The sequence below is a fragment of the Castor canadensis genome, chromosome 10 (assembly GCF_047511655.1).
Source record: "Castor canadensis chromosome 10, mCasCan1.hap1v2, whole genome shotgun sequence".
Classification (NCBI taxonomy): Eukaryota; Metazoa; Chordata; class Mammalia; order Rodentia; family Castoridae; genus Castor; species Castor canadensis.
This window is the reverse complement of record NC_133395.1, coordinates 122964408-122977630: the sequence shown is the minus strand read 5'-3', so window position 1 is coordinate 122977630 and position 13223 is coordinate 122964408. Positions and strand designations below refer to the sequence as shown.

Here is a 13223-nt window from a genome sequence, read left to right as displayed (position 1 = left end):
TGAACAAGTTGCTTAATGTCTTCTAAGCCATCTATTCTCTCTCTCTGCCTCTCTCTTCTCCTTCTCTTTCTCCCCCTGCTCCCACCTCCTTGGTGCTACTGATCAAACCAAGAGCCTGTGCACGCTTAGGCAAGTGCTTTACCATCGAGAGAAATCTGCAACCCCATATTCTCATAATTCATAGACTAGGAAGAAATAGGATAATAATTCTACCTAGCTCATAAGGTGTATTTGGAACTGGATGAGCAAAACAAATGTGTGTTCTTAATCGGTGGTGATTTTCCATTAGCAATATGTGGAAACAGTTTTGATTTTTCACATCTTGGGGAGAACAACTGGTATCATAAATTAGAGACCAGCACTGATGCTAAACACTCTGTTATGTACAGGATAAGGTCTCAGAAGAGAATTGTCTAAAACAAAGCATTAATAGTTCAAGAAATAATGGAAAATGCTCTTGGAATCCTGGTGTCATAACACCCAGATGCAAAGATATATGGAATATTGATAAAATATTTCATTTTTCATCTACATATTTTGAAGTCATGAAAACTACATTTCCATTCATCCCCTGGGGTGTAGTGTGGTTAGATTCTTTATCAATCATTTCAGGTTTCACAAAGTTGGATTGGTATCAGACTGTAAGCTCTGTTTCTTTCATTTCAAAAAGTCTCTTACCATGCAACATCTTTAGGGAAGGAGGTTTATTTGTTTTTATGTATTTTTTTCTAACTTAAAAGCATCTTGAATTATTAAACCAGTTATTTTCCAGGCCTGCAAATGTTTTCAGCATGCTGTCCAAAGTTTTCCTGAGTCAGCAAATGGTATTTCATCTTGGAAGACCTCAGTGAGAGCCATTTCCTTCACATGTTGGTCTATTACCAACTGGACTGTGATGTTTGAGGTGCACACTCTGACCAAAGAGAGCATATGTTTCTCCCAGACACCCATATTCAGGGTCCCATGGGAATTTTCAAGAAGAGCTATGCTTTATAATTTCAGGATAATAAAGAGAATAAAGAATTTCTTTTAAAAAAAATACCTCAAGTAGTCATTTAATATTTTCCCCTGATGTGTTGGAGTCTTGCTCATTTCTAGCCAGGAGCCAAACCATAAGGTAAATTGTCTGACTTACATTTTATGGGAGACAATAAGAATTACAACAAAAAAATTCCTTTTCTGCTTCAGAGCCAAATGCTTTTAGAAGAGGCAGGAAGAGGAGAAAAAAAAAGAAAGAAAGAAAAAGGAAAACCACCAGAGTCAAATTGATGAAAACCAGTCAAAATATGGCCTTGTTGTGGCTGATATGGCTCTCTCGGCTGGTCCCAAAACACAGAAGGCGTTTGCAGGCACAAATCTGCACACTGATTGAACTAGATTTCTGTGTCAAGTATTTGAAAGCTGTAGTCCTGCGCCCCACATTTCCTGAGTATATTATTGAAAATTATCAGATCTGTTTTCTTCATTACCAAGAAGCTAAAAAAATGACTTGCACCAAAAGACTGAAAGGCTACAGTCAGTAGAGACTGACTTAAACAAATGTCCTCAGAGCCTTTGAGTACCTTATGAAAGGACACCAGCTTTGGAGAAGTTATTGTCCTTAAGAACTCCATGGAAATTCCTACTGAAAGCCATTGGTCACTTAAGCACTCAGAGGATATGGCTTGTTCCCGAGGAATAAATGTGTTCATTCTTGATTTTTATTGTAAGCAACTTTTACTGAGACAGAGGCAAAATGCTTTCTCTTCCTGTCAAGAAGTCAGAATTCCATATAATGAAATTCTGAAATTATGCCTTGTGAGAACTGGAAAGGATATATTACAGATTTACAGATGCAGAGGGGTTCCTAAAATGTGCCGACTAGCCCTGCCTGAGTGGCGCAAAGGGGACCCCAGCCAGAGGGCTTGGTGCTGTATTGCATGTGGCAGCTGAGGTCTTACTGATGTTGACTGTTCTCTTTGTTGTTTTCATCTATGACTGGACTTCCCAGCTCTTATTTCTCCCGATATTCCTAACAGTTCATTAATAATCCCTGTCCCCTTCTCCCCCAACTGACTTTGAAGAACTTCAATTCATTTAGGCTTTCATTAGTGGTAATGATTTACCTGTCAGACCCCAGCTGGACTGCATCTCCAAAATGAGTCCCATAGCTTTGCTTCCAGTCACTGCTTCCAAACAATTAAATCAGAGAAGCACCTGTGTAAATATGGAATATTTGGTGATAAGAAAATGATTAGGCAACAGAACTTGAGCTGAACTGGTGAAAAATCGTATTTCCCTCCGGGGGCTTTTCACACATGTCTTTAAACAGCTCTGATCTTAAGAACAAGGTCAGGTTCTTTTCCCACCCTTCCTACACCTTGTTTGTTCGGAAAATTCAGCTCAGCTGCTATCACTAGATTTGGCTTGTTTACAAACATTAAAATTTTAAGGAATTCATCTCCTGGGTAAACCGAAAGCGAAGAAGTTGAAATAGGGTGGTTTTGTTTTCCAAGGCTAAAATGTCTCTCTCAATAAAGTGACCATTGCTCTCCTTTGGATTTTGGATTTCAGTGATAGGATTTGAAGAGTTGAACAGTGAAAGGAGCAAGAACTTTGTAATCAGATAAGCTGATTTGAATCCTAATGTTAGCTCTTTGGAGCTGTGTGATTTTTCTCACATCTTGGGCCTCATGCTCCAAATTTGTGAAAAGGACTTAATCCTCACCCTCACTTGTCATGCCTTGTCACGCCTTGTCACATGTACATTGGACCTTGCTAAACTCAGTGTCTGGTGGGCAACTCTTCACATGATCATAGATAGACCAGGAGTCTGATGTTGGTGAAGTTTTAAAGTTGCTTTGTGGTGAACTATATGGGGTACCACCAGAAAATGATTTGAAAAGGTGCTTTGTGCTGTTTGGGGGACCTGTCTTCTGTAACACAAATTCATGTAGACCAGCCATGAGAGGGGTTTTTTTTTGTTGTTGTTGTTATGCAATTGGACATTGGAAACTACGGGTGGGGGCTGGTGGAATGCAATGCTTCAAGCAGTAAGAGTGCCTGCCTAGCAAGCATGAGGCCCTGAGTTCAAACCCCAGCGCCAGTGCCACTAAAAAAAAAAAAAAAAGACAATATGGATGGGTCTAGGTTTTTGTTTCCAAACTGATGTTTTTAGCTGAAGGATATCCACAGGTGGTGTGTATTGGACCCTCTCCTGCTTTGTTTTTTTTTTTTTGCACCTATGGATGCTGTTTTATATAAAGTTCAGAATCCTACTTTCTCTCTTCCAAGCTCAGTGACCTTGGACAAGTTATTCTTCCTGTTTTAGTTTCTCCAGTTTTGGAAATGATTACAACTAACGGACAGGATTATTCAGAGAAGTCAATGAGTTATATGCGAAGGATTTGTTAGCTATAATTTTGGTTGCTGTTATTTCTGGGACAGATGAAGGCAGATGTAGGCAGCTGACAGTGGCTCTGTTCTCATTGAAGGAGCTGGTATAGATAGCACAGCATCCCACCCTCAAACAAATAAATCCTCTCAAGTCAGAAAGGTGACTCTTAAAAATGTCCTCATTTGTCATAAAAATCATTTTAAATTTAAATATTTTTAAATAAAGTATTTTATTTGTAGTTTCTGCATAAGACAAGGAACAGTCAGAAAGTCTTCTTGGTGGTGTCATTAAATTATCCCTACAGGCAGGCTCAGTTGCATTTGGACCTTGAATCTAAAATTAAATAGTCACTAGTTTTTAAAATTCACAAGATTTACTATGAATTTAAGTTGATATATTTGTAAGGATAGACAAGAGGATACACAGAAAAATGTGAGAAGTCAAGATTTATCTACTACCAGTTTTTTAAATAAATATGTTTTAGGGGCTAGAGGAGTGTCTCAAGCAGTAGAGTTCCTGCCTAGTAAAGAGGAGGTCATGAGTTCAAATCCCTGTACTGCCAAAATCAATCAATCAATCTGTTGAAACAGGAGTATGGAATATTTGAATGTCTAGACATACTTCATTCTCAAAACTAATCACCTAAGTTGCCCAAAATTACCTGATCATATTATCACTTTGATGGGATCTTCTATTTTTGGTAACTCCTTTGCTCGTTTTATTGTGTTTTACAACTGCAAAGCATTAACATCTTAAACACCCCAGAATTTCCAGAAGCCAAAAGATAGGCCTGCTGCCCTAACTTCATAGTCTAATGCAGATTTGTAGGCAGCTGCAAGAGCAGTCTTAAATGCAAAATTTATAGATAAGAAGGATCACTCTACTTAGAGTGCACCCTTTCACTTCCAAATCCTTTAAGCAAACTGATCAGTATAAAATGAAAAGATGTGTTGGGACAATTTGCTTTGCAATAGAAAAAGTGCTCTTAATGATCAAGCTTCCTACACATCTTGAAAATGAAAATGCCTTGAAATTCCTATTAGATTTCATTGAATTAAGGAGCAATCTGGTCTCCCTGTTTTGTTTAACAGTTATTGAGTTCCCAAGGTGTTAATAACTCATTGGGCTGGAGTGGGGCTCTAATGTGCTGCTTCCCTGGGCCTTATCACTTATCTAGTCTGTTGGTTAACTGCACATCCATATACTATGGCCCAATTCCGTAGGCTGGATGATAAACATCACAAGGATCGCACCACTAGTCCAAGCAGAAAAATAGACTGCACACTGGTAAAGTACATGCATTGAATTTTCAAATGTATTTTCTCATTCTGCTGTTTCAGAGCTGCTGTTTAAACAGCCAGTGTTTTTCCCATGAAATTTATCAATGTATGATTCTTTAAATTTGTGACATTTTTCATAAATATTGGTTCAGGATTTTGAAGAAATCATTTCTCCAGTTCTACTTTTTGGACCCTTTATAATTAATTTTAAATTTTTTCCTCTGGTTTAAGCTTTCTACCAGTGACTCTTACACCTAACTTCCTGATCAATTTCCACTTAAATTTCTGTTGCTGCAAATTCTTGGGTAGCTATTGATTCCAAGTCTCCTTGCTAAAGGTTACTAACTTCATCCACAGTAATGCTATAAATTATATCTCTTAAGATTTTCTTATTCCTTGTTGCCAGCTCACAATGTACTTTTAATTTCAGGTTGTTTGTTTCGTGTTGACATTTATTTTGCCCATAACTCTACAAAGGCTGTAGGCCTAAGTCATTCCTGGGTACTGTTGCTAAGTTAGCACACTTTCAGCTTCTGGATCAGGAGCTGAAACCATAAGTCTTAGGGGGTTTTTAGGCAACAAAACCCACAACTTATATTCTTTTGTTCAAGAAAGGTTTTTAAATGACCAAATGCATGTCAAACAGGGCATCAATGTCTCACGCCTATAATCCTAGCTACTTGGGAGGCTGAGATGAGGAGGACTGTGGTTTGAGACCAGCCCTGACAAATGGTCCATGAAACCCCATCTCCAAAATAATCAAAGTAAAATGGAATGGAGGTGTGCCTTAAGAGGTAGAGCTCCTACTTTGCAAGTGAGAAGCCCTGAGTTCAAACCCCAGTCCTGCCAAAAAAACCCACAAAAAACTCCAATAGTCTTCCTGCGTGGCATTCAGAAGCATAGGCCCAGACAACATCCTTTGGTTTTGTTCAGAAGAAGAAAAAAGCAGAGTTGCTAAAGATTTGTGTACAGAATTAATTAGCCTATGTGTTATGGCTTTAATTTGAGCTAGAAAACTGTAGATCTGTGGGTCTCAATTGGTATGCCACAAACCTTCACAGCTGTGACATTTGTTTGGGAAAGGTCTGTAAAGTTTTCTTTATATACTAGTGAAGGCATCTGTAGTCATGACAACAGCTATCAGTTGTTATCTTGGTCTGTGTTTGTCATGCAGGATGGTGGTGGCAGGGTTGAAATTTACCAGCAGTAGGAAAGGAGAGCTGTAGTAGAAGAAAATAAGCCTGAAACAAAAGAAAAATTAAAAAGACGCATGGTATAAAAGATGTATAGGAGACCTTTAAAAACTTTTCTCTAGGAATATACAAATACATGTATAAATAAACTTTACTAAAGTCTAATTTACATAGGATAAGATAGTTTTGGTTCATGAATAAATACATGTAAATATCACTTAAATCAAGATCCAGAAAATTTCCAGCACACTAAATAGTCTCTTTCATCCCTGCCCAGGTGACCTCCCACCCCCGCTCCTGCCATTACACTCCTATCAGTATAAGCTAGATTGCCTGATTTAGACCTGAAAACAAATGGAGCCATGTTACTCTTCCATGTTTGGCTGTTTTCACTCACTGAAATATTTTTGAGATGATTCAGATTGTGTGTTTCAATAAACACTCAGATTGTAGTAGACAAGAATACTGTGCAGACATATGCTGTTATTTTTATTGGGTTCATACCTAGAAAAGGAATTGATTAGCTGTATGGTAAATATATCTTGGACTATATAAAAAGCTATCAGATTATTTTCAAAGGTGTTTACATTATTTTACACTTTCACTACCATATATGATACTTTTGGTTTATATCCTCCAAATATTGTCATTTCTTAAAATTTTAGCCGTTTCAGTAGGTGAGTAATAGTAAGTTATTGTGGTTTAAAATTGCATTTCTATGGTGACTACTATATTGAATATCTTAGTGTTTATCATCCACTCAGATTTCTTCTTTTTTGAAGTACATGTTTAAATCTTTTATGCAAAAAATTGGGTTGTGTTTTTATTATTGAGTGATAAGAGTTCTTTTCATGCTCTGGATACAGTTCTATCCTGTGTACTATATATATATATATATATATATATATTTTTTTTTTTTTTTTAAATCATTGACCTGACATTTTTAATGGTATAGTTTCACTAACAAAAAATTTTCCTTTTGAAGAAATCCATTTTTATCCATTAGGGTTTTGGTGGGGCTCAGTTATAGGGTTTGAACTCAGGCCCTCGTGCTTACGAGGCAGTCACTCTACCATTTGAGCCATGCCACAGTATTTTTGCTTTTGTTCATTTTTCAAGTAGATCTTACACTTTTCCCTTGGGCCCAGCCTTATACTGAAAGTCTCCTATCTCTACTCCTGAATAACTTGGATTATAGGTGTTTACCACATCTGGTTTATTTTATGAGATTCCATCTCAGTAATTGTATCTTGCCTGGGGTGACCTTGAACCACCATCCTCCTATGTCCACCTTCAAGTAGCTGGGATTATAAGTAGAAGCTACCATGCTTGGCTCGATTTGATTTTTTTATGGTAACTTTTGTTTCCTAAGAAATTTTTGCGTATCCGAGGTCAAAAGTTTTATAGTTTTAGTTTTATCTTTAGTTTTATGATCTGTTTATGGCTTATTTTTGTGTGTAGTAAGAGTTAGGAGGTCACAATGATATTTTTCAATAGAAATAGTTCATTGTTACAACAGTTGAAAAGAATATACGTTACCTTCTCTGATGTGTTCAAACTCAATGATCTTCTGTAATATCAAATTTCTGTTGCAGCCAACAAATGGGTTTTTCACCTTGGATATTATTCTCTGTTTTAGAAGTTTCACTTCTTTTTCTATTTCTCTCATTGAATTCATGATATTTTACAAATATTTGAACTACATATGACTTTCTGGGCAAATTCTATCATCTCTGTGATTGCAACGTTTACTTCTGTTGACTAATTTCTCTGCTGGTTTGGAAAAAAGGTTTCTTCTTAATTGTTTCTGTGTCTCATAATTTTTGATCAAATGTTGAGTGTTGTTAGCATTGCACTATCCAATGTCTGGATTTTGTTGTATTCCTTTAAACAGTATGCTTTGTTCTGGTAAGCATTTAGATGTCATGTGGATTAGTTTCTTCTTTTGGATATTTGTTTTTAAGATTTTTTAAGGCAGGTATAGAGTGGTCTTCATTCTTAGGATAATTTTGTCTCACTTAGGGCAGGTTCTGAGTAGTTTTTATTCTTAGGATGATTTTTTGTCATTGCTGAGGCATGGATATTCTGGAGGGTGGATGGATGGATTCAGTGGTGTTTCTCCACTCTGAATGGAACTTGAGTATATGTCAGGCTGATAAAGAGGTGTGGTAGTTCTGTTTATAGCTTTTCAGTAATTATTCTTCCCTAGTAGTTGTTCCTTGGCTTTAGGAGTCTTATCATAGGTAGCTTAATAATCAGACAAAACCCAAAGGCAGTTTGTGCATATTTCTTGAACTTTTTATGTACATGGCTCCTTCATTTCCAGTGGTCTGCTTTACAAATTCTAGTCACTTCAGCTTCCTTAATCTTTGATCTCTGTCTCTTCAGTAAGGTTTCAGGTGTCACTTGGGTTTCTCTTACCTCAGAGGCAGCCAGGAAAGTATCACTAGGCAAAAAGGCCTCTTCTAAGCCTCACTTCATTTGTTTTCTTTTTCTTGGGGATTCTAGTCTTGTGCTACCTGTTGCCTGACAGCAGCAATTTCATAGATTTTGTTCAGTTTTTGAGCTGTTTTTCATAGGTGGGTTCTTCAGTAGATGTTTGTCCATGGTGGCTGGAAGCAGAACAAGTAAGTTTCCTGAAAGTACAATTAAGGCAGTAATTTTACCATGAGCAGGGATACATAATGTGGAAGGAGCCCCACTTAAGTGGTATGATCACTCTAGGTGCAATTTAGTCCTTTTGAGAGCACTGGTCAAAATCAGGCTTTAAGATCTATTCCTTGAGTCCTGATTGAGATGACTGTCTCTCAAGTGGAATCACTTGTGTCTCATCTTTGTGATTATTTTTTTCTGTACCTGTGCTCCATTTGCATTATAATTCAAATATTTTCTTTAAGCTGACTTGCTTGTAACATAAACTTACTTAGAAACTCTACAACATTATCGTAATTGAAGCTGAGAAAGTAATTGTATTTTTTCCAGCGCACATTAAAATAAATAAATATTTTTTTACAAACATCTTGGGACAACTGATGTCATTTTACATCCCTCAGTGCTACCTTTGTACACCTGGCCAGGCTAGAATAGTTCACATGGGCACTGAATGAAGCAGTGAAATCTTTCCTTTGTCGTTTCTGATGGAATCATAAAAATTTTAAACTGGAATGAGCATAGCAAACATCTAATCCAGATACTTCTCAAGGGCTACTTAGTGCTGGGTTTCTCTAAGGCTCAGATTACCACAATGAAGGAGAGAGAAATAGCCTTGCCTGCCTGGAGCTTACAGTCTGATGAGGTATAAACTCCTTTTCTTGGCCTTGTGTCCAATTTCATGTTATCTAATTACCTGCTGACAACAAAAGAGCACCTGGTGTCTATCTCCTTCAACACCATTAGGAATAAAGTTTTTCTCTACATTAAATCAATGTAATTTCATGACCATCTCAATCCATCTGAAATATGCCAGCTCACATTGTGCTTCTTAATGGGGCCACTTGTCATGCTTTTGAGGTTTAGCTCTAATAGGATGTGTGTGTGTGAGGGGGGGTGGGGGGGAACATAACTCAGATCCTTGTATGATGGAGTCAGGCTCTGCTTTTACAACACACACCAGTGCCTGTAGACAGTATCTTTTAACTCTTCTTATGAAGCATTATGATCCACGTTCTGTCCTTTTTTGGTCTCTGTTGATGTATCACATACCCAAGGTGTTTGTGCCTGCGTCTATGTCGGTGACTATACCCCAGTTCTGTTTCCTTTCAGACCTGGAAACTCTTCACTCAACCAAACCCTTCTGGCCTGAGGAAAAGGAGATTCTATTTGGACATTCCAATCTTGAAAGGCGATTCTGCTCCTGACAGCTTTGATGCCTTTCACAGGCATAGCTACCCCCAGAGAGGCAGCAAGGGTGGGATGGAAGAAATCATCAGAAATGAATTTGGGCACACAGTTGACTCTTTCCTTTTTTACTTTAAATCAGTGGAATTAGTGAAAACAGCTATGAACTCATGGAATTTTCAGTCTTTGGAACTCCCAGATGTCTTCAAGTTGTCTTTGAAGAATGCTTATTTTACAATGTGTGGTTATTTTTTGTTGTTGTTGTTTTTTGTTTTCCTTAGAGGAGAAAAACAGAGTGGGTCTTGTTAGAGGGATAACTGAGATTTGAGATAACTCCCTTGTATTATGGGCTTGTTATGTTCCTGGCATTATACTTTATCACTTTTGACCTTCAAACAATTTAGTGATAAGTGAGCTATGTATAATGTTACAAATGAGAAAGTAGAATCTTTCAGAGATTGTTTAATTTCCTGACATTGAGCAGCCAGTGTGTGTCAAGATCCGGTTCCAGTTGATACCAATAAAACCCTTCTATAATATTGCTCCTTAAAATTTGTGTTGGGGTAAAGAGCACAAATATAAAAATGTGTGCATAAAACACCAAGTGTAGGCTTTTTCTTGATACATCCATTTTGTACTTGAACAAACTGAGGTAGAGTCTGTGGGATTTGCCTCAAATTCACTAACTGGTGGTCTGTATGAGAGCCCTGGTTCTTTGAATTATATTCCAAGAAAAAACAAAATAAATCAAAGCTATTCATCCTTGGGTTGGATAGGATGGCTTGGCAAAAACACAGGGTATCAGCAATTACAACAAAGGTGGCCTTCTAAAAATATTTAATTTCATTAAATTCAACAAATATTTATTTAAATACTCAGTGATTTCCTATTATTGGTTACCTTATGCCCTCTTGTTACCTGGATGTCCCAATAAGCTATTCCATTGCTAAACCAAAATAAAAGCTAGGATATGGGTGTCAAATGGAACTGGATCAGTTGCTAGATATTGCCTGGATATCCCATTTCAAATTCAAGGAAATCATCTTGGCCTATCTAAATTAGCGATCTCATCCAGAAAGATGTTTAGATGGGTAACAGGTGAAAGTACAATAGAAAATACCTTTTTCATCAAAAAGTCCTGTTAGTATATGCCATTTGAAAGAAGAAAAACTTAGCCTAATTGGAGCCACATAATCGCTGTAGACAATCTTGCTTCAGTCACCATTGCTGCAAATGCAATTATGGCCAATTCCCGGGAGTCTGTGCTAATGGAGGAGGGTGTAACACGCATGGTTGACAGGGGCACATAATCCCAGTAACTGATTTTCAAACTTTCCCTCTACTAAACCTCTTTACCAGAGTTTTTAGCAAGTAATGGAAATTGCGGATTCTAGCTTCCTTCCTCTCCTCCCCACACCCGGTGCCCCAACCCCAGTCACCCTTTGATGGAGAGGTTAGTGAGCAACAGAATTTCCAAAAACCTGTGGGAGGAAGAAAAAAAAAGGAAAGACCATCAATTCTTGAATAAATAAGGCATATTTTATGTGATGTTTCTCAAATGGAAAGTTCGATAGTCTCATCACACATATTTGTACAATAAGCACATCTCAAATACAATTTTATTAAATTCCTATTATGTAAGTAAAATAGCAGTTATTTTTGTTTAAAAATAAGTTTTCTTATTTCTTTCTCTCAATCTCAGACCTTCCTCCTCTTCTCAAAAGAAACCCAACCACCTGACATCTGTTTAGTATACAAAGCGTCCAGGTTTCTATGTATTTGCATAGAAGTTTAGTGAGTAAGAAAATTCAGAGAAAATAGGTATGTTGTTTGGTTTTTACAGTGCTACTGGATTATCCATAGTATTTGGCTATGTGGTAGACTTGTGATGCATTGCTCAATTTCCCTATAATGAAGGCTTCATGGTGTTAGCTGAGAGTGCAGCCAGCTGGTAGTGTTCAGGGCCTGCTTCAGGGACCTCCTCAGCTGCACAGAGCCATTTCACCCTCAGACTCACCCCTTCCAGAATCAGGCAATGTCTAGCAACTAATCCAGTTCTACTTGATAGCCATGTTCTAGTTCTTAATCAAGTTCATTACAAGACTATAAATGTCTTGCCATGCTGACCCAAATTGGGACAACTCAGAATGACCTTCCTAGCCCCAGAGCTCCTTGTGGTGTTACAGAGTCTACTACTCAGCCTGAATCATAGTTCACCTTCTCCCTCTGCCTAATCCTACTTCCTCAGATGTTAATTCCAAGAACCTTCCTAATAAACATCCTCACCAGTCAGCTCCGTCTCATAGTGTCTTCCCAAGGAACCCATCCTGATGTGGTTGCTTGTTTTCACACTCAGTGGTCTGTTTTAGGAGGTCCATTTGTTACAATTGGAGTTCTGCCTCATCTTTTTAATGCTGTTTGAATTTCTGTTCGAACTGGGTGGTTATCCCTTGAAGTTCTGGTTTCCTTTCTTCCTAAGCCTGAATATGGACTATATCATGATTGAGTGGCTGGGTCACTTCTGTCTAATGGACTGTGGAGAGAAGTGAGGATGGCACATGTTCCATAGGCTCCCATGTGCTTTCTTGGCCCCTGTGCACCAACTAGATGCCATGGATCTAGCAGAAGTTTCCAAGGTCTTAGGGTATAGCAGAGACAGAGATGAAAGAAGGCTGGGTCATTGAATCACTTTGCCAAATGATGAATCTGTTGAAATATTTAAGGGTACTTCTTATGGAAATTAGCCTCTCCTCCTTAAAAGTGAAAGAACTCTTCTTGCTTTCAGCATCTCACTGCTATAAACTGTTCTGAATATTTTGTGCATGTCTGCTTCTCTGTCTAAAAACAGAGAAGTACAATTTCTGGATCTTGAGATACACCAGCTTTAAATTTCAACAAATATTGCTTTCCAAAGTAGTTATACCAACTTATATTTCCCTCTAGGACACCACACACACACACACACACACACACACATATTTTTGGTAGGACTGGGGTTTGAACTCAGAACTTTGTACTTGCAAAGCAGGTACTCTACCACTTGAGCCACACCTCCAGCCCATTTTGCTCTGGTTATTTTGGAGATGGGGTCTCAAATTGTTTGTCCCGACTGGCCTCAAACTGTTATCCTCCATTCTAAGCCTCCCAAGTAGCTAGGATTACAGGCATGAGCCACTGGAGTCTGGCTCCTTATTGTTTTAAATCATGGCAGATGCAGGCACTGCATCATGCATGTTGCCTGCACCAAGTTATTTGAACCTTACTGCAACCCTCTGACATGTCAGTTTGTGTTATGTATCCCTGCTAGTCAGATGAGATAGATGATACCAGGGAAATACTATTTATAGACAGAAGAGCTAAGATATAAGCCTGAGGTTCGGGGCTAGATTTCTTTTTGGTTACACTATATTGCTGACATATAACTTTCATTCAAAGTCTAACGGTGACGGGTATTTAACTCAACCTCATTGTTTATGGTGATTAACCCAGTCATGAGGAGTTCTTTATGAATGTCCAGGGTTTCTTTTCATGGATGGA

The 13223-nt window shown here is 38.0% G+C and overlaps 1 long non-coding RNA gene across 2 annotated transcripts in view; it reads right to left on the bottom strand.

The window, feature by feature from the left end:
• The window catches only part of LOC141411521 (uncharacterized), a 385125-nt gene that overhangs the window by 67077 nt on the left and 304825 nt on the right, over window positions 1-13223 (bottom strand). Inside the window, exon 8 of one of the 2 annotated variants that reach the window (XR_012436337.1) lies at window positions 2106-2196. The exons of the other annotated variant lie outside the window; for it this stretch is intronic. This is a non-coding gene — a long non-coding RNA (uncharacterized lncRNA). The remainder of the gene's footprint in view (window positions 1-2105; window positions 2197-13223) is intronic. 2 annotated transcript variants of the gene reach the window in all.